The sequence below is a fragment of the Pteronotus mesoamericanus genome, unplaced genomic scaffold (assembly GCF_021234165.1).
Source record: "Pteronotus mesoamericanus isolate MK-2021 breed Mesoamerican mustached bat unplaced genomic scaffold, CSHL_Meso_final scaffold_12, whole genome shotgun sequence".
Lineage (NCBI taxonomy): Eukaryota > Metazoa > Chordata > Mammalia > Chiroptera > Mormoopidae > Pteronotus > Pteronotus mesoamericanus.
In genome coordinates this window covers 6,981,816-7,003,914 of record NW_026555303.1, presented here as the reverse complement: position 1 = coordinate 7,003,914, position 22,099 = coordinate 6,981,816, and positions in this window count along the sequence as shown.

Here is a 22,099-nt window from a genome sequence, read left to right as displayed (position 1 = left end):
TGAGGGGTATCATCCTTCAGAAGAAAAAGAACAGAAGTCCAGGGCTCAGCTAGGCAGGGCTCTCGCAGGTCTCAGCACTATCCACTGTGTCGTGACAATCTCCAGCTCTTAATCCATAACCATGTGGCACCTTCTCATGGCCCACTAGCAAGAGTCCTTTCTCCCCTTTTTCTTCCCACATGGTCTTCACACTGCTCCCCAGGGTCTGTGTCCCTTTGTCTCTCCTGCAGGCCCCTGTCTCTCCTCTTTCTCTCCCAGTTACATTCTCTATTAAGTCTTTTTTAGCCTTCCTGATTAGCTTTAGTGATATGCAAAATAAGCCTCTTTGCATATGAGGAATGAAGTTATCCTGTTATTGACATACAGAATGACTCTCAGTGGCCCTTCTCAAGGCTCCCATCCCCCATGGAAGCCCACCCTGGGGTGGGGAGAATATATTTTTCTTGGAAACCCTAATCTCTGGACCCCATTACAAATACCCTTTGGCAGGGGCCCTGGCTGTGCCCCGTTACATGACTACTTGCTTAAGGTCAAACACCATTCCTGACCTGGTCTGGATCCAATGTTCTTTGCACCTTCCTGGAAATAAATCCCTGGCAATTATCAGTGGAGAAAAAGGGATGGTAGTTTAACCAAGATCTAAGTTTTGTGAAGTGTATGTATCTATCACACAAGTTCTCCATGGATAAACATGGAACTAATCTTGATAAATATACACTCTACCTTTCTTCTTATGTTGAATGAATGTCTTGCCATAGTTCCAATCACTGCTGCTTCTTGTTTACATTATCGATATATATCAAAAATTGGTCTTATTTCGTGTGGAACTGTTCTGTTGCTTCTTTTTCTTTGACTTAATTTCTAGTCCTAGGTTGTCTACATGCAATGCTTTGATGCCTTTTATGTACAAACTTTAAAATGTGCATGCCTGATTTTCACTGTTTTCCTGAAAAGTATTTATGTAAACATGTTGTGATGGTAGAAAAACAAAACTCTATGCCCTACATCAGCTCCATTCCCTTAGGTGTCTTAACATTATTTTTTCAATTTTCTTGCACATTGGAATTAGTGTACTGAAGAAGCAAATCTTATGAAATTAGTCAATATTTACTTGTCTTGAATCCTTTAGGATAGATTTGAGGGCTCTCCTGTACTATGGTTGGGGTAGAACCCACATCTGAGTTCTGACTGAATACTAATTTTAACATGACTTAGATACTTACCTATTATAGCAAAAAAGGTATATTCTTTTGGGATTTTCATGTAAGTGTATAAATATCTACTTTGTCCTCAATAACAGGGATATGAATTGCTATATAAGTGTGTTCAGATAGCTTGGTGTCATCATATGGCTAGGGAAAAACATGAACAAGGGCCCATAATCTCAATAAGCATATATGTCAAGCATGCACAGTATCACCAGGTGTTCAACAGAATTAACTACAAAAAGAAATGATGAATCCTATACCTACTCAAGGTCAAAAACAGCATTTTTGGTGAGCTATGCTTGTCTGCCCTAGAGTTTGGGTTGTCATGAGTATTTAGGGCATCTTCCCCTTATCTCAGGTTAAGGATCAATCCCAGTATATATAAAATGGGCAAATAATCCTGTCTTTCATTTTTCACTATTGAGATTTTGTGTGTGGAATAGAGAACACTAGGGATCAGTAGGGGTGACAATCAAGGTGAAAATTGTGTATCTGAGAAAACAGAAGATAACCTTGATAAAAGGATGATTGTCTCAACAATCTTTTGAGTCTTTTATTGACAATGATTGATATTTGCACCTCCTATAAGTAGCATATAACACATTCCTTATCTACAAAAGAAGTCCATATGCCACTTAAACATTCTACATCTATAGCAAAGAAGTCTTAGTCAATGAGGAAATAAGAAGGAATTAAGTGTACAGAAATGGGAGTACATTTTGGAGAATTTATTTGTATCCCATGGAAAAATAGATAATAAGTAAATTGCTTGCTGCTTCAATATTATAGCTGAAATGACATGCTTTTAATCTCACACATAGAATACAAACACACCCATTTTTTTTTTTTTACTTTTTCATGAGTTATTTATTCTTTAATTCTCTGAAACAGGGAAAGAACAGCATTATAGTTTAATGAACCTGCTCTCTCCTGTGTGATATTTATCATCTATATAGCCAACTACATTTGGCAAAATGAATTGGTATCTCATCTTTAAAATTTGCATTGTGACTTATAAAACAAGGTCAGTGAAATGTGGTTTATGGCCATTCATGAAAGTCATAAAATACCACTGCAATATGGTCTAAATAGTAAAGCATTTTATAATTCAAATGCCTTCTTATTTTAAAAACAAGATAATTTAACAAGGCATCAGAGAAAAGTTTTAAAATCTGGAGGTCAGAGTTCAATTTATATTTCTGCCTTATTCACAGAAAGACATTTTCATCTTGGTAGTTAGTGTACACCATAATTTTTATATCCATGGGCAATGAAACTCTACAGAAAAAGTACTTCTGGTAAGTAAATGACTCAACATTTCCTGGAATGATACCATTTGGAGGAAAATATAAACCCAAAGCAAAAAGAAAAAAGTCAGAAATGTAAAACATACCTATGGGTTATGATTAAATAACTATTTTCATGGCATAGTGGATTGGCCCTTTAAATGTCCCTAACAAATAAAGGCACATCAACTGATTCAATTAACTCTGAAGGAATTTATTAAATGAGAAGATAGACGATATCAGAGTCATAGAATAAAGTCCAATTTAACCTTGGATTGTATGAACCATTTCTACAAAAAAAAAAAAAAAAAGAAAAACAAGAAAAAAGAAAAGAAAAGAAAGAAAGAAAGAAAGAAAAAAAACCCTCCTCCTTTTTCCTTCACTGTTTCTATTAAATTTTATAATTCAAATATGATGCCATTAACTACTATTAAATTATAGAGCTGAGGAGGCTGATGTATTGCAACCACTTTATTTTGAAAGGTGCATATAATTTGCCATTTGATTACTACATGAAGTCTCTGTTTTGGAGACCCTGGTTCCATTTTTAAGATGGCTAATCCACTCTTGATTGAAGTACAATAAACCAATAAGTATTTTGTTGCTTCCTTGATGTTTAAAAAGGGCCGTAATAATTTGAAAATATAGTCGAGGAGTTTTCAGGGTACTCTAGCTGCAGTTAGTCTACTTGAGCCCACTATACCAAAGTAGCTTAGGGATCTTTGCTGCCAACTACAGATCACATATATTTTGCCTAACTGAATGTGCCATGATAAGCAAATGATGCTATTATCACTTTGTACTGCACACATATCTCTTCTTATTAGTGGTTAATAACATTCTGTAGGAAAAATTAGTACCACTCTTTCCATTGCAATTGAAATATACATCTCAAGGAAGGATCACCTATATCAGATGCTCTGGTTTTGAGGCAGGTTTACATTGTCTGCTGGACCAGTCCAACATAAGGTAAGAAGGCAGAAAGTACAAACTTTGTATGTGGTCTTCCCCTTCGCACCTTCCAAAGGGTTTCTTCTAACTTTAAATTCCCTCTGCCTGAAAACCACAGTGCCTTTTATTGTTACCTATCACTCACAACCATCCCTGAATGTTGTGTTATAACCAAAGCTGATAAAAAATTCATATCCTAAGAATTTTTATATTCTCTATTCACCTCAAAATATTGAGAGCTCCAAATTGTCTTAATAGGCACTTTCTTCTTAAAAAGTTGAGTTTTTTCCAGGTGGGCCTATTTTAATCACAGGGGCTCTTAAAAGCTGGAATATTTCTCCACCTGAAAGTAGGAGAGTAAGAGAAGAGCAAGGGGAGAGATTGAAACCATGAGAAGGATTTGGCCATGGTTTTGAGATGGAGGAGACTATGGAGAGTCAATGGCAGAAATCCTTAGGAAATAAAGGAGGATCACAACTAACAGCCAGCAAGAGAATGAGGACCTCAGTCCTACAAATGGAGGAAAATGAGTGTGACCAACAATCAAAAGGAGCGTGCAGGCTGACATTTCCCCAGAACCTCCAGATAAGAACTTAACCATATAGGTGCCTGGATTTCAGTCTTATGAAGCCCTCAACAACAACAACAACAACAACAACAAACAGTTGCACCTTGCTAGACTTCTGAACTACAGAACTATGAGCTTATATTAAATTTGTGCTGTGTTAAGACTCTGTATTTGTGATTATAGCAACACAAAATTAATAGCATGGGTGAATCAGAAAAATGAATCCCCAGAAAAAAGTTACCTGGTTAATGTGTGATCTCTCTCAGAAACACAGTGCTTAAATGAACTTAAAATTCATATATTGCAAACATACATTAATCAAACCCAAAAGCAAACTGCCAAGGATGACATTACAAACATAATTAAAGTAAAATTTAGAGCAAAATGTATTAAAAGGAGGTAAGAAGGGTCATTTTCTAGTAATATGAGCTATAAACAATAATGAAGATATGATATTATTAAAATGTAAATGCATATAGCAGACCCCTAAAAAATGAGCCTAGGCATATTAATTAGAATCTTCACACTGGGATTGGACTTCAAGTCACACCACAAAGGCATCTATCTTTTTTACCTTTAAATAGGGTTAATTTCACCTGAATTCAAAGTGGGGGTGACAGTTCATGATTAGAAAATGAATCATCAATGAAAAGAGAATGACTACCTTTAAAATAACATGCCCAAGATTGTGGTAAAAGACCACACAAACAAGACACAAAGAGAGGGCAAGATGCCTGAAGAGTGAATGGAAGTTACAGTGACCTCCTCCCAGGACCAGTCTGGAATTACAACTAAATTGTGGAGAAATCACCCAGAACAAACAAATGAACAATAGTGAGAGAGAAACCTTATAACCTCGGACAGACAGAAGAATCAGCTTTAGCACAACCTGACTGGTAAGGGGTATAGTGGAGACTCAAGAAGGCTGGCCAGGTGCCCACAGGCAGAAATGCCAGGTGAATATTTAAGGAGCCAGTTGGATCACCCTGAGAAAATTGGAGTCTGAACCATAAATGTGGATCCCCAGCCTACAGCACAGGAACCCCCCAAATACACAGATAACAGCCAGCTGAGAAAAATGGCAGGGTTCCTCACTGCTAGAGATGGGAGCCTGGAGATGCAAAGAGCCATTTAGAGGGCCAGCACATAAATTTTCATTTACAGCCACTTACCCTGGGCTCAAGTAAAGGCGGAGTTTGAGTGCACTAGATACACCTGAGGAGAGACTGGAGACAGAGGTTTTAGGGGAGAGCATTGAGAGATTAGCTGGCAGGATCCTGGTACTAAGTCATCCCCTATATGGCAGCAGCCATATTTCTCAGCAAGTCAATACCCTTGAGCAGCAGCAGCTTGAGAGGAAACATAGCCCCACCCACAAGAGGAACTCTGCCTTGCCCTGTGGTGTCTAAGCCTGACTGCTGAGTGCAGAGTGACAAGATAACAACTGAAAGAAACTGCCATAGATGGTAGATTCCTGGAAGTCTCCAACAGACTGACTAAGATCAGATAGACTCAACATCTGACATCACCTGAGGCAGATACAGAAATTTTAAAAAGCGGTAAATAATACAGGCTACCAGGACAAAATCCACTGTAATCCTAACCTTGACTTGCACTATTTTCCTTACTACATAGCTTATTAACATTCATTTCAGGTCCATCAAGTTTGTGCATATTAGGTCATTAGATTTTATACTAATAGTATATTTCTCTCCTTTCTTATACTAGTCTTAATCTCTATACACCCTTATTAATATTGGTTCATTTGTAGTTGAGAGTGGTATTTCAGGGGGCAGATATTTTTGTGGATGTGGGCTTGTAGTTTTGGCAGCATCTAAACAAAAATGCACAAGATGTGGTGGGCAGAATGATGCTCAGTAAGGACACACCAAAGAAAGATGAAAATAAAATAAAAAAAAATTACATCTGGAGAGCCAACATAAATGGCATAAAAGGCATCCCAAGAACATAAAGTTCAGGATATCAGGGAGACTGCAAGACTGAATCTCACAGGTCTCCTACAATAGAAGTTCATACCACAAAGGAAGTCAAAACAGATCAATTTAAATAGCAGATGCAAAAAAAAAAAAAAAGGAATAGTCTCACAAATAATGGGAAGACAAAGAAACAATCGACCATCCAAAAGGAAGGAGGAATCCTCAGAAAGAGAACTAAATGAAGGGGACAGAAGTAAACTATCAGATATTGAGTTCAAAACAAATCTACTAAGGAAGCTCAATGAGTTCAGCGAATTCAGGGTGAATTACCAAAAACTACAGGGGAACTATGAGGAACTTAGTGCAAGCTATATCAGCATGAAAAAAAAAATGACATAGAACCTATCAACAAGAGTCAAGAAGAAATAAGGAATACAATTTCTGAACTGAACACAGTAGAAGGAATAAAAAATGGGCTGGATGAAGCAGAGGATCAAATCAGAGAGTTGGAAGATAAGGTAGAGAAAAGCTTCCAGAAAAAGCAAGAAAAAGAAAAACACTTAAAAAGAATGAAGAGGCATTAAGGGAATTGCAGGACAACATCAAAAACAATAATATCAATAATATCCATATATTAGAGGTACCAGAAAGAAGTGAGGAGCAAGGAGTAGAAAACCTGTTTGAAAACTAAATATGGAAAGATTCCCTAATTTGAGGAAAGAAAAAGTCACTCAAGACCAGAAAGCACAGAGGGTGCCATCCAAGAGGAACCCAATGATGTCCACTTCAGACACATCATAAAAAATGGCAGATATTAAAGACAAGGAGAATATCTTAAAGGAAGCAAGAGAGAAACAGGTAGTAACACACAAGGGAACCATGGTACAGCTAGCAGCTGACTTCTGAGCATAAACACTACAAGACAGAAGGGAATGGCAAGAAATATTCCAAGGAATGAAAAGTAAAGGCCTGTAACCAAGACTACTCTACCAAGCAAGGACCTCAAATAAAATGGAATGCAAAATAAGAAGTTTCCCAGACAAAAGAAGGGTAAAATAATAAACCTCCACCAAACCAGCATTGCATGATATAATAAAGGGACTGCTTTAAGAAGAGGAAGAAAAAGAGTTAGAAAGAGAAACACAAGTACAAGTGAAATAAAGAGTAAGTACCTATCAATAATAACTTTAAACATAAATGGACTACATGCTTCAATCAAAATACATATAGAATAGCTGAATGTATAAAAAAAATGACCAATAGATATGCTCACAAGAGACCCGTCTCAGAACAAATGACCTACGCAGACTGAATGATAAGAGATGGAATAAGGTCCAAGCAAATGGACAGGGACAAAAAGCTGGAGTGGCAATACTCATATCAGAAAAAAATAGATTTCAAAAAAATGCCATAACAAGAGAAACAGAAGGACACTTCATAACACTCAAAGGAAGAATCCATCAAAACATAAACATTGTAAACCTATATGAACCCAACATAGGAGCACTCCAATATATAAGGAAGATCTGGGAGGATGTCAACAAAGACATAGAGAGCAACACGCTAAAAGTAGGGGATTTCAACACTCCATTGTCAATGATGGATAGATCTTCCAAACAAAACATAAATAAGGATATTGTGGAACTGATTAATGCATTAGATCAAATGGACTTAACTGATACATATAGAACCTTTCATACCAAAGAGGCAAAATACACATTTTTTTTTCAAATGCACATGGAAGATTTTGAAAGACAGACCACATGATAGGACACAAAACAAGCCTCAACAAAATAAAGATAATTGGAAACATAACAAACATTTTCTCAGACCACAAGGGCTTGAAAGTAGAAACCAACCTAAAAGGAAAAACTAAAAAACATTCAAACTCATGGAGATGGAATACAATGCTATTAAACAATGAATGGGTCAATATTGAGATCAAATAAGAAATCAAAAAGTTTCTGGGCACAAAAGAAAATGAACAAACAACAGTCCAAAACCTATGAGAGACAGTGAAGGAAGTCCTGAGAGGGGAGTTCATAGTAATACAGGCCTTCCTCAAAAACATAGAAACATTTCAAATAAGCAACATAACCCTACATCTTCAAGAACTGAAGAAACAACATCAAACAAAGCCCAGAGTGAGTAGAGAAAGGAAATAATCAAGACCGGAGCAGAATTGAATGACATAAAGGGTAAAAGAAGCAAAAATCAATAAATCTAGGAGATGGTTCTTTGAAAAGATAAAAAAAAAAATTGAGATGCCTTTAAGCAGACTCATCAAGAAAAAAAAGGAGAGAACCCAAATAAATAATATTATAAATGAAAGAGGGGAACTTACAATTGATACCACAGAAATACAAAGGATTATGACACTACTACAAACAATTATATGCCAAAAATTTTGAAAACCAGGGTGAAATGAACAAATTTCTAGAAAAATATAACTTTCCAACACTAAATGAAGAAGAAACAGAAAGCCTGAACAAGCCAATAACAGCTGGGGAAATTGAAGCAGTCACCAAAAACTTGCATACAAAAGCCCTGGACTGTATGGTTTCACAGAATAAGTTGACAAAAAAATTAAGGAAGAGCTAAGCCCTGTCACTCTCAGACTATTCCAAAAAATTGAATAGGAGGGAAGACTCCTAAACACTTTTTGTGAGGCCAGCATCTTCCTAATCCCAAAACCAGATAAACACACAGCAAAGAACGAAAATACAGGCCAATATCATGGACGTATATAGACACTAAAATGCTCAACAAAATATTGGGAAACCGTATCCAGCAATACATTAAAAAGATTATCTAAGATGATCAAGTTGGATTCATCCCAGGGATGCAAGGATGGTTCAATATTCTCAAAGTAAAAAATGTAATATATCACGTAAACAAAAGGAAAGACAAAGCCACATGATTGTATCAACAGATGAGGAAAAAGCATTTAATAAGGTACAGAACACATTTATGATAAAAAAAAAATACTCAGCAAAATGGGAATAAAGGGGCCATACCTCACATAATAAAGGCCATATATGAAAAAATTATAACCATTATCTTACTCAATGGACAAAACCTAAAAGTTTTCCCATTAAGCTCTAAATCAAGACAAGACGTCTGCTTTCACCACTTCTATTCAACATAATTTTGGAAGTTCTAGCTACAGCAATCAGACAAGAAAAAGAAATAACAGGCATCCAAATTGAAAAAGAGGAAGTAAAACTGTCATTGTGTGCATATGATAAAATAGTGTATGTAGAAAACCCCACGGATTCCACCAAAAATTATTCATCATAAACAGTGAATTTGAGAAAACAGCATGATACAAAGTCAATATTAAGAAATTGGGGGGAGGGAAGATGGTGGAGAGGGAGGGAAGATGGCAGAGGAGTGAATGGGAGTCACGTTGACCTCCTCCCAAGACCAAACTGGAATTGCGACTAAATAGTGGAGTAATCGCCTGGAAAACAATGGAACGATAGTGGGAGACGAGCCTTGGAACCGAGGAGAGGAGATTCGACTCTCATACATCCCGAAGGGTGAGAAGAGCGGTGGAGGCTCGTGAGGGTGGGCTGGGTGCCCACGGGCACCAGCACCAGAGGGACATTGAAACGGCCAGTTAGCTCCCCCCGAGAAGAACACGGTCTGAATCATAAACAGGGACCCCTAAACTACAGCAGCTAAAACCAAGAAAATACAAACAAAACGCAACCCCAAAAAGCTTAGGGGTGCTCTTTGCCACAGACAGGTGGCTGGGGATGCAAAGAGACATTTAAAGGGCCAACGCAAAAATTGCAGTGGCAGCCACCCTCCTTGATCTCTGGGTAGAGGTGGCAGCAGGGTGGGCTGGTGCCTGGGAAAAGACTGGTGAGGAAATCTTTGTGAAGAGAACTGACACGCCGGCCGGTGGAGTCCGCGTGATAACGCACCTCCCACTCTGCAGCTACCATCTCGCTCAGGCATAAGGAAATCAATTAACCTGACTTTGGTGCACTCCTAACACTTGTGCATGTGAGCTGGGGCACTGACTGCAGACTGGCAGGGAGAGCCTTGAGGAGAGACTGGAGAGGGAGGCATTGAGGAAAGAATGGGAGGAGGAACCAGGGATCCCCTAGTCCCTCCCCGTTCCAAAGTCTCCATTGTGGGCTGGTAAGCCATGCCCCCAAAGAGGCAGAAGAGGGGCGCGCAGGAACCAGACTGCATGCAATTGAAACACAGGCCACACAGGTGGTGGATCCTTGGGTGAAGGGGTCAAGAACTGCCCGGAGACCCCAAGGAGAGACTAGAAATGGAGGCATTGGGGAAAGAACGGGAGGAGGATCTGGGGAGTCCTGACTCCTTCTCCTTGCCATAGTCTCCATTGTGCAGGAAGAGGCCAGAGCCCCAAGGAGCCCAAAGACAAAAAGCATACATAGACATGCCCAAAACACCCAGCGCAGGTGCGCACACTTGCGCGGAGTGACCGGGGTGGGTTGGCAAGCGTGTGTGTGAGCCATGCGGGCTGGGGAACACTTGCACCCGCCAGCAAGGCCTCCCACATATTGGCACCTATATGGCCTGCGAGGGAGTGCACAGAGCAGCAAGGGCAGGTGTAAATTGACCCACCCGCCCAGATTGCGGAGCAGCCCACAAAATTAGTAGATAGCCGGCTGAAGGAGTCACAGAACTGCTCAGAGTCCCTGGAGGAGAGACCGGAGACAGGATTAACCGGAGAGTTCTGGAGCTGACTTCCTCCCACTTCCGTAGTTCCCATTTGGCGAGGGCAAGCAACGCACCCAAAGAGCCAAAAACAGGGAAAACACACAATAGAAGACCCTAAACTGACCAGTACCGGGGAGCTCACAGGCCAGGGGGGCCAGTTGAGTATGCGAGATCGCGAATAAGCCCCCTGGTCTGGGGCAAGCATATGCGAGCCCAGGCAGGCGGGGGATCCTGCGGCGCCGGGAGCGCACTCAAGGAGGCAGCATGAGAGTGCACAGCGAAACCAAAAAATAGCCCAGCCCTGACCGAAGGGGTCACAGAGCTGCCCCAGGCAGGAGACAGACACAGACAGCAGACTCCTGGAAGGCTCAAACAAACAACCCAAGGTCATAAAGGGTCAACAACTGACATCATCAGAGGCAGGTCCAGACAGAAAAGTAAAGGACAAAAATACTTAGCGGACTCTCTCAAAAATGGGAAGAAAAAGAAGTTACCCTCAAATGAGTGGAAAAGGGGACCCCACCCCCAGAAAGAGCTAATAGAAATAGAGGCAAGGGAACTATCAGATATGGAATTCAAAACAATGGTTCTAAGGAAGCTCAATGAGCTCAGCCAGCTCAAAGAAAATGATGAGAAACTGCAGGGAAACTACCAGGATCTTACAACAGACTATATCAGCCTGGAAAAGAACATAGAAACTATCAAGAAGACACAAGAGGATATGAAGAATACCATTTCTGAATTGAAGAACACAGTAGAAGGAATCCAAAGCTGGCTGGATGAAGCTGAGGATCGAATCAGTGAGATGGAGGACAAGGTAGACAAAAGCTCCCAGAAAGGACAAGAAATGGAAAAATGGCTCAAAAAGAATGAAGAGGCATTTAGGGAAATGCAGGACAACCTGAAACGCAATAATATCCGTATAATAGGGATACCAGAAGGAGAAGAAGAGGAGCAAGGAATAGAGAACCTCCTCGAAAAAGTAATGATGGAACATTTCCCTAATTTGAGGAGAGAAAGGCTCTCATGGATCCAGGAGGCTCCGAGGACCCCACTCAAGAGGGACTCAAGGAGGTCCACTCCAAGACACATCATCATTAAAATGGCAAATGTCAAAGAGAAAGAGAGAATGCTCAAGGCAGCAAGGGAGAAGGAGAAAGTGACATACAAGGGGGCCCCGATATGCCTAGGAGCTGACTTCTCAACAGAAACACTACAAGCCAGAAGGGAATGGCAACAAATATTCCAAGCCATGAAAAGCAAGGGCCTACAGCCAAGGCTGCTCTACCCAGCTAGGCTCTCCATTAAAATAGAAGGAGAAATACGGAGTTTCCCAGACAAGAGAAGGCTAAAAGAATACATCTCTACCAAACCAGCACTCCAAGATATGCTAAGGGGACTTGTTTAAGCAGATGAAGGAAAAGAATGAGACAGAGAGGAACACAAGTACAAAGAGAAAAGATGAGTAAGTTTCTATCAGTAATATCTCTCAATGTGAATGGACTAAATGCCCCAATCAAAAGACACAGGGTAGCTGAATGGATAAGAAAACATGACCCACACATATGCTGCCTACAAGAGACCCCCCTCAGAGCAAGAGACCTACACAGATTGAAAGTAAAGGGATGGAAAAATATATTCCAAGCAAATGGGCATGAGAAAAAGGCTGGCATTGCCATACTTGTATCAGACAAAGTAGATTTCAAAGCAAAGGCCATAAAGAGTGACCCAGAGGGGCACTTTATCATACTTAACGGAAGAATCTATGAAGAAGACATCAACATTGTAAACTTATATGCTCCCAATATAGGAGCCCCCAAGTTTATAAGGAAATTGTTGGATGACTTCAAAAAAGATATAGACAGCAACACACTGATAGTAGGGCATTTCAACACCCCACTGTCAAAAATGGACAGATCTTCCAAACAAAACATTAATAAACATATCGTGGCACTGAATGACATACTGAATTAAAGAGACTTAACTGACATATATAGAACCTTACATCCCAAAGAAGAAAAATAAACATTCTTTTCAAATGCTCATGGCAGTTTTTCAAGGATAGACCACACGATAGGACACAAAGCAAGCCTCAGCAAATTCAGGAAAATTGAAATAATACCAAATTTTTCCTCGCACCACAAGGGCTTGAAACTGGAAATCAACCGCAAAGAGAAACTTCAAAAACTTGCAAACTCATGGAGACTGACAGTACACTATTGAACAAGGAATGGGTCCATAATGAGATAAGGGAAGAAATCACAAAATTTCTGGAAACAAATGAAAATGAACAGACAACAGTCCAAAACCTATGGGACACAGCAATGTCGGTCCTGAGAGGGAAGTTCATAGCAATACAGGATTACGTAAAAAAGATAGAAACATTTCAAATAAAAGACTTAACTCTACAACTTAAGAACTGGAGAAAGAACATCAAATAAATCCCAGAGGAAGTAGAAGGAAGGAAATAGTCAAGATTAGAGTAGAACTGAATGACATACAGAGAAAAAGAACAATTCAGAGGATCAACCGATCCAGAAGCTAGTTCTTTGAAAAGATAAATAAAATTGACAAGCCTTTAAGCGGACTCATCAATAATAAAAGGGAAGGGGAAAGTCAAAGAACATATAGCAAGGACTCATGGACAAAACCAAAGGGGAAGAGCTGAGGGAGGGAATGAGGGAGGGGGCAAGGGAAAGTGGTTGGGGGAGGCAGAGACAAATGTATTTAAAAAAATAAATTAAAATAAAATAAAGTAAAGAATAAAAGTGAGAGGACCCAAATTAATAATATCAGAAATGAAAGAGGAGTAATAACAACTGATACCACAGAAATACAAAGGATCGTCAGCAACTACTATGACCAATTATATGCCAAGAAATTTGAAAATCGTGATGAAATGGACAAATTTTTTGAAAAGTATAATCTTCCAACACTGAAGGAGGAAGAAACAGAAAGCTTGTACAGACCGATAACAGCTGGGGAAATTGAAGCAATCATCAAGAAACTCCCGACACACAAGAGCCCAAGGTTGGACGGTTTCCCATGAGAATTTAAAAAACTTTTAAGGAAGAGCTAACACCTGTCCTTCTCAGACTATTCCAAAAAATCCAAGAGGAGGATAGACTTCCCGACTCTTTTTATGAGGCCAGCATCACCTTCATCCCAAAACCAGTTAAATACCCTACAAAGAAAGAAAACCACAGGCCAACTTCTCTGATGAACATAGATGCTAAAATCCTCAACAAAATATTGGCAAACCATATCCAGCAATATATTCAAAAGATTATCCACCACGATCAAGTGGGATTCATCCCAGGCATGCAGGGGTGGTTCAATATACGCAAATTAGTAAATGTGATACATCACATAAATAAAGGAAAAGACAAAAACCACATGATCATCTCGATAGATGCAGAAAAAGCATTTGATAAGGTACAGCACCCATTTATGATCAAAACACTCAGCAAAATGGGAAGAAATGGAGCATTCCTCAATGTAATAAAGGTCATATATGAAAAACCTAGAGCCAATATCATACTCAACGGGCAAAAACTGATAACTTTCCCACTGAGATCAGGAACACGACAAGGATGTCTGCTGTCACCGCTTCTTTTCAGCATCATATTGGAAGTCCTAGCCACAGTGGTCAGACAAGAGAAAGAAATAAAAGACCTCCAAACAGGAATGGAAGAAGTAAAGCTATCATTGTTTGCAGATGACACGATAGTGTACATAGAGAACCCTGTAGACTCTACCAAAAAACTCCTCAAAATAATAAGTGAATTTGGCAAAACAAAAGGATACAAAGTCAACATTCAGAAATCAAAGACGTTTTTGTACACCAGCAATGCAATAGAAGAAGAAATCAGAGAAAAAATACCATTCGATATAGCAAGAAGGAAAATAAAGTACCTAGGCATAAATTTAACCAAAGACGTAACAGACCTGTATGCAGAAAACTATACAACATTGAAAAAAGAAATTAAGGAAGACACAAATAAATGGAAGCATATACCGTGCTCATGGATTGGAAGGATTAATATCATCAAAATGTCCATACTACCCAAATCAATTTATAGATTCAATGCAATCCCTGTTAAGATACCAATGATGTATTTCACAGAAATAGAACAGACATTTCAAAAATTTATATGGAACCATAAACAACCCCGAATAGCCGCAGCAATTTTGAGAAAGAAACACAAAGTAGGGTGGATCACAATACAGGACATCAAACTCTACTACAAAGCAACTATACTCAAAACAATCTGGTACTGGTACAAGAACAGACCCATAGTCCAGTGGAACAGAATAGAAAGCCCAGAAATAAGCTCAGGTCTCTATGGGCATCTAATATTTGACAACGGGGCAGAAGCATAAAATGGAGCAATAATAGCCTCTTCAACAAGTGGTGTAGGGAGAGCTGGGTGGCTACATGGAAAAAATTGAAATTGGATCATCAGCTGACACCATACACAAAAATAAACACAGCAGGAAGGAAAAAAGAACTACTACACTTCGCGACAGCATGGATCGAACTGGAGAGTGTTATGCTAAGTGAAATAAGCCAGAGGGCGAAAGACAAATACCATATGATCTCACGTATAAGTGGAACCTAACCAACAATACAAAGATGCAAGCAAAATAATACCAGCAACACTGAAACGGAATGAAATCAACAGAAAGAAGAGGTAAGGAGGGAGGTGGGGCAGGGAAAAGGAAGGGAAAAGGAAAGTCAAGGAACATATAGGAAGGACTCATGGACAAAACCAAAGGGGAAGAGCGGAGTGAGGGAAGGAGGGAGGGGGAAAGGGAAAGTGGTGGGAAGTAGGCAGTGACAAATGTATCTGTATAAAGAAATAAGTAAGAAATAAAAAAGAAAAGAAAACAAGACCCATATATATGCTGACTCCAAGAAACCCATCTCAAATTGAAAGATAAACACAGATTAAATAAAGTAAAGGGATGAAAATATATATATTTTATGCAAGTGGAAAACAACAACAACAAAAAAGCTTGTGTAGTAGTATTCATATCCAACAAAATAGACTTTAAAACAAAGGCTATAGTAAAAGACAAGGAAAGACACTACATAGTGAGAAAAAGATCAACCTAACAAGAGGATATAACCTTAGTAAACCTTTACACACCCAACACAGGATCACCTAAATATATAAAGCAAATTTTGTTGGAAATAAAGGGAGAGATCAACAGAAATACAGTCATAGTCAGGGATTTTAACACCATTAACTTCAACAATTTTCCAGGCAGAAAATCAACAAGGAGAAAGTGGCCTTAAATAGCACACTAGATCAAATGGATTTAATTGATATGTTCAGAACATTTTGCCCCAAGTCTGCAGAATATATATACTTCTCAAGTGCATATGAAACATTTTCTAGGATAGACCACATGTTAGGACATAAAACAAGTCTCAGTTAATTTAAGAAGGTTGAAAAATCAAGCATCTTCTCTGACCACAATGCTATGAAACTAGAAATCAATCACAAGAAGAACACTGAAAAACACACAAAGACATGGAAGCTAAATACATGTTATTAAACAATGAATGGGTCAAAAATAAGATCAAGGAAGAAATCAAAAGATACCTTGAAACAAATGAAAATGATGAGACAACAATCCAAAATATGTGGGATACTGGGAAAGCAATCCTGACAGGAAGATTCATACCATTACAGGACAAAAAAAAAAAAAAACCTCAAATAAACATTCTGTTTACATGTAGAAGAACTTGAAAAAACAACAGAGAAAGGCCAAAGTGAGTAGGAAGAAGGAAATAATAAAGATCAGACTATAAATAAATGAAATAGAGTCTAAAAAATTATATAAAAGATCAATGAATCCAAGAGCTGGTTCATTTGAAAAAATAAACAAAATGAGAATGGAAAAATAAGCACTGACACCAAAGAAATACAAAGGATAGTAAAGAAATATTTCAAACAACTATATGCCAACAACTGAACAACATGGAAAAAATAGATAAATTCCTAGAAACACACAATTTTCCAAAACTAAATCAGAAAGAATCAGATAATCTGAATAGACTGATTACACCTAGTGAAATTGAAGTAGTAATTAAAAAAAAAAAAAAACTCCCAACAAACAAAAGCCCTTGACTACATAACTTCACAGGTGAATTCTACCAAATGTTCTAAGAAGAACTAACACCTCTCATTCTAAAACTGTTTCAAAAAATTCAAGAGTAGGGAAGGCTCCCAAATCATTTTATGAGACCAACATTATCTTAACTCTAAAACCAGATAAAAACACTATAAAGAAAGAATATGTATTTGTGTGGCTCAGAGGATTGAGCACTGGTCTGTGAACCAAACAGTCCCTGGTTCAATTCCCAATCAGGGCACATGCCTGGGTTCCAGACCAGTTCCCCAGTGAGGCGCACAAGAGAGGCAACCACACATTGATGTTTCTCTCCCTCTCTTTCTCCCTCCCTTCCCCTCTGTCTAATAATAAATAAATAAAATATTTTAAAAAATAAGAAAATTATAGGCCAAAATTCTTGATGAACATAGATGTTAAAATCCTCAATAAAATATTGGCAAACCTAATAGATCAATGCATCAAAAAGATCATACACCAAGATCCAGTGTGACTTATTCCAGGAATGCAAGTTTGGTACATTTGCCAATCAATATATGTGGTTTACCACATAAACAAAATGAAGAATAAAAGCCATGTGGTCATATCAATATATGCAGAAAAAGCATTTGATAAAATCAATGACATTTTTATACACCAGTAATGAGCTATCAGAAACAGAACTAAGAAAACAATTCCATTTACTATTGCAGCAACAACAACAATAACAAATAAAGGTGCCTAGGAATAAATTTAACCAAGGAGGTCAAAAAACTCTACTCAGCAATTGAAGAAAGAAATCAAAAATGATACTAGTAGGGGGAAGCATATACTGTGTTCATGGATTGAAAGAATTAACATCATTAAAATGCCCATACTACCAAAAGCAATCTATACACTCAATGAAATTCCTATTTAAATACAACTGCATACTTCATTGAACTAGAACAAATATTCCAGATATTTATATGGAACCAAAAAAGACCCTGAATAGCCTCAGCAATCCTGAGAAAAAAAAAAAAACAAAGCTGGAGGTATCACAACTCTTGATATCAAACTACTGAAATAAGGGTACTGAAATAAAAACAGCTTAGAACTGGCATAAGAACAGATGTATAGATCAGTGAAACAGAACTGATAGCCCACTAATAAATGCAAGCCTGTATGAGCAATTAATATCTGGTAAAATTCTCAAGAGCATATAATGGAGCAAAGACAGTCTCATCAATACATTGTGTTGGGAAAATTGGACAGACATTCAAAAAAATGAAACTAGAAAAAACTTCCACCATACACAAAAATAAAAAATAGATGAAAGACTTAAATGTAAGTCACAAAACCATAAAATTCCTAGAAATAACATAGGTAGTAAAATCTCAGATATACAATGTAGCTGTATGTTTTCCAATATACCTCCTAAAGCACTGGAACCAAAGCAGAAAATAAACAAAGAGACTACATCAAATTTAAAAGTTTCTTTAGGGCTAAAGAAACCTTCAGCAAGACAAATAGGTAACCCACTGTATGGGAGAACATTTTCACCAGTGAGACATCTAACAAGTATTTAATCTCCAAAATACGCCAAGAGCTAATACAACTCAACACCAGAAAGATGAACAACCTAATTAAGAAATGGGCAAAAGACATGAATAGACACTTCTTCAAAGAGGAAATACAGAGAGAACATAGACATATTTAAAAAAATACTTAACATCACTAATACTCAGGGAAATGCAAATTAAAACCTCAGTGAAACATTAACTTGCACCTGTCAGACCGGGTAACATCAATAAATAGACACACAAATGTTGGTGAGGATGTAGAGAAAAGGGAATCCTAGCGTACTGTTTGTGGGAATTCAGCGTGGTGCAGTCACTGTAGAAAACAATGCAGAGTATCCATAAAAGTTAGGGGGGATCTTCAGGATGTCAGAGGAATGAATGGAAGTCACACTGGACCACTCTGGAACTGCAACTAAATTGTGGAGAAATTACCTGGAACAAACAACTGAAAAATAATGAGAGAGGAGCCTTAAAACCTCGGACCAACAGAGGAATCAGAATTAGCACAACCTAACTGATAAGGAGTGTGGTAAAGACTCGAGAGGGGCTGGGGGTCCATGGGTGGTATGCAAGAAGGATATTTAAATGGCAAGGAAAATATGACCAGCAACATTGAAAGAAAGAAGAAACCAATGGGGATGGGAGGGAGGGAGGGGGGTAGCAGAGAAAGGAAGGGGAAGGGTCAGATCAAAGAACAGGTGTGAAGGACACATGGACAAAGCCAGGGTGGGGAAGGATTGAGGGGGGGAGATGGGGTGGGTGGGGGAGAGGAAAGTGGTGGCAGGTAAATGGAGACAAATGTATTTGAAAAACTAAAAGAAAAAGAAATAAATAAATTTTAAAAATAAAAGTAAACAAATAAAATAAAATAAAAAAATAAAGATATAGCCATAAAGCCCTGCCCAGGTGGCTCTGTTGGTTGCAGCATCACCCCTTATATCAAAAGGTTGTAGTTTCAATCCCCAGTTGAGGCACATATGGGAGGCAACTGACTGATGTTTCACTCTCACATTGATGTTTCTCTCTCATTCTTTCTCTCCTCCTCTCTCTAAAGTCAATAAATATATCTTTGTGTGAGGATTTAAAAAATATGTAGCCCTATACATTTCTAAAGGCTAATAGTCCTATGTGACTTATGAAAAAAAGTGGACCTCCCCTCTGATTGGCCCTGAAGGTACTGTAGTATAGGGGAAAAAGTACAATCTGGGGTAGGTGATAAAAAAGAAAAGGCATTAAGGTTTGTCTTCCCCTTATATTTTTTAAAGAAAAAGAACCTGGTTTAGGAAGGGAAGGACATGGATTCTGGTTTGAGCTCTTTGAGTCTGAGGTGCCTTCCACAGGTAGAGATGCTGTGTTCATTTGAATAGTATGAATCTAGGGCTCAGGAAAAAAGGTCTGGCTAAAGAGAAACATAAAAGTGAAGACAGAAAATGAGTCAGTAGCTTCAGGAAAAGATACAGATTGAAAAACTGAAGATGGAAGCTTGTGGAAGCCTCAAGGTGAAAGATTGAACAGCACCTCACAGTGAATTACTCCAACCTAATTCTATGGTCACATGTATTAAGGCCCACATATACAATATTATTGAAATTGATGACTCCATCCATTAAATTCCTGAAAATTATTCAGTTAACCAAGGGGTGCTCTATTGTGCCACCATCAAGAAAAAGCCTATTGTCCGTGCTGGGTGGCTCAGATGGTTGGAGCACTGTTCTGTAAATCAAAAGGCTGTGGGTTAGATTCCCAGTCAGGGCACATACCTAGGTTGCAGCTTCAGTCCCTGGTTGGGACACGTACAGGAGGCAAACTGACCGATGTTTCTCTTTCACACTGATCTTTCTCTCTCTCCCCCCACTCATAAATCGATAAACATATCCTTGAATGAAGTTAAAAAAATAATAAAGAAACAGCCTATTGACTCTCTCAGCACACACAATATTAACACAAGAAAGAAGAAAGAAAGAAAAGAAAAAGAAAGACAGATGGAACTCCTACCGTTTGCCACAACATGGATGAAACTGGAGAATATTATGTTAAGGGAAATAAGCCAGTTTGTGAAAGAGAAATACCATATGATCTCACCTATCAGTGGACTTAATTTACGAGACACCTTTCAAACACAATGTAACACAATGCAAACACCTTTTAAGCATTTTTAGGAAATGGACGCAACACATTTTTAATTTACAAATTTTCCTTAAGCCCATTTTAGCATTACTTGCAATGCCAGAAAGTTCTCTCCTCAGCCCTGTACTGGACACCATTACAGCATCAATTACTGGCTGCATACCTGACTCTCCTGCAACTAGGGTCTCATAGACCCTGACTGACCCTGTGACCCTCCATGTTTAGTAGTCCACTATGCCTTGGGTCATGGAAGCAGCACTCTGCAAGCTTGACAGGGCTGTCAAGGCCTCTTTGCTACATGCTAAAGCGAAACCTGGGTCATCTGGAATACCCCCAATTCAGAAGGGTGTCCTCAGTCCCTGGCCAATAGTGCTAAAGAAATTTACCTTTTCCAGGCTCCTTTTCTACCTGAGAAGCCCCCTGTGGTCAACTGAGTGAGTAGTAATACACATTGCAGATAGCATAGCCATCATTATAAATGATGGAGCTCAGTGGAGAATTGCCCATTTTAATTTTTTAACCAGTAGATTCTTGATAAAGAATGTGACCCAAGGGTTAGCACACGTCATTGAACTATCACTGAATAAAATACCTTTGTCAACAACTGGACCCATCTGTGCATTTGTATAAACCTTTGGACAATTGCCAAAGAGTTGTACTATATTATAAGTTGAATTATATCCCCTAGAAAAGCTATGTTGATATCCTAAACCGCAGTACTTCAGAATGTGATTTCATTTGGCAATAGAATCATTATAGATGTAAATTAGTTAAGATGAGGTCCTAGAGGAGGACAGTGGGCTTCTAATCCAATATGACTGGTGTCCTCACAAAAACAAAGCCAGGTAAAAACACAGAGAGAGATGCAGAGAATTATGCTGCCACAAGCCAAGGATCACATAGGGCTGTTAGAGTTGAATGAGGCCAGGGATGATCCTCCCCTGAAGGCTGCAGAGAGAGCAAAGCAGCTGACATCTCAATTTCAGATTTATAACCTCCAGATCTGCATAGAACTAAAAACTTTTCCTCACTTGACATTTTTTAAGATTTTTTAAAAATACTGAACTTTTATTAAGAATAAATTCTGCTTAGAATTATGGAAAACATAAAGATAATTAAAAAAACACAGAGTGTGCTTTGTAGCTGCTCAGAAAACTTTTATTTATTTATTTATTTAAATTTATTTACTTTTTAAATACATTTGTCTCTGCCTCCCCTCCACCTCTTTCCCTTGCACCCTCCCACCTTCTCTCCCTCAGCTCTTCCCCTATGGTTTTGTCCATGAGTCCTTGCTATATGTTCCTTGACTTTCCCCTTCCCTTCTCTTTCCCTGCCCCCCCCCTCCCTCTTGTCTCTGTTGATTACTTTTCCTTTCAGTGTTGCTGGTCATATTTTTTCTTGCATCTTTGCATTGTTGGTTAGGTTCTGCTTATAGGCAAGATCATATGGTATTTGTCTTTCGCCCCCTGGCTTATTTCGCTTAGCATAATGCTCTCCAGTTCCATATATGCTGTCGCAAAGTTTAGTACTTCTTTTGTTCTTTCTTCTGCGTAGTATTCCATTGTGTATATGTACCATGATTTTTTGATCCAATCATCTACTGAAGGGCATTTAGGTTGCTTCCAACACTTGGCTA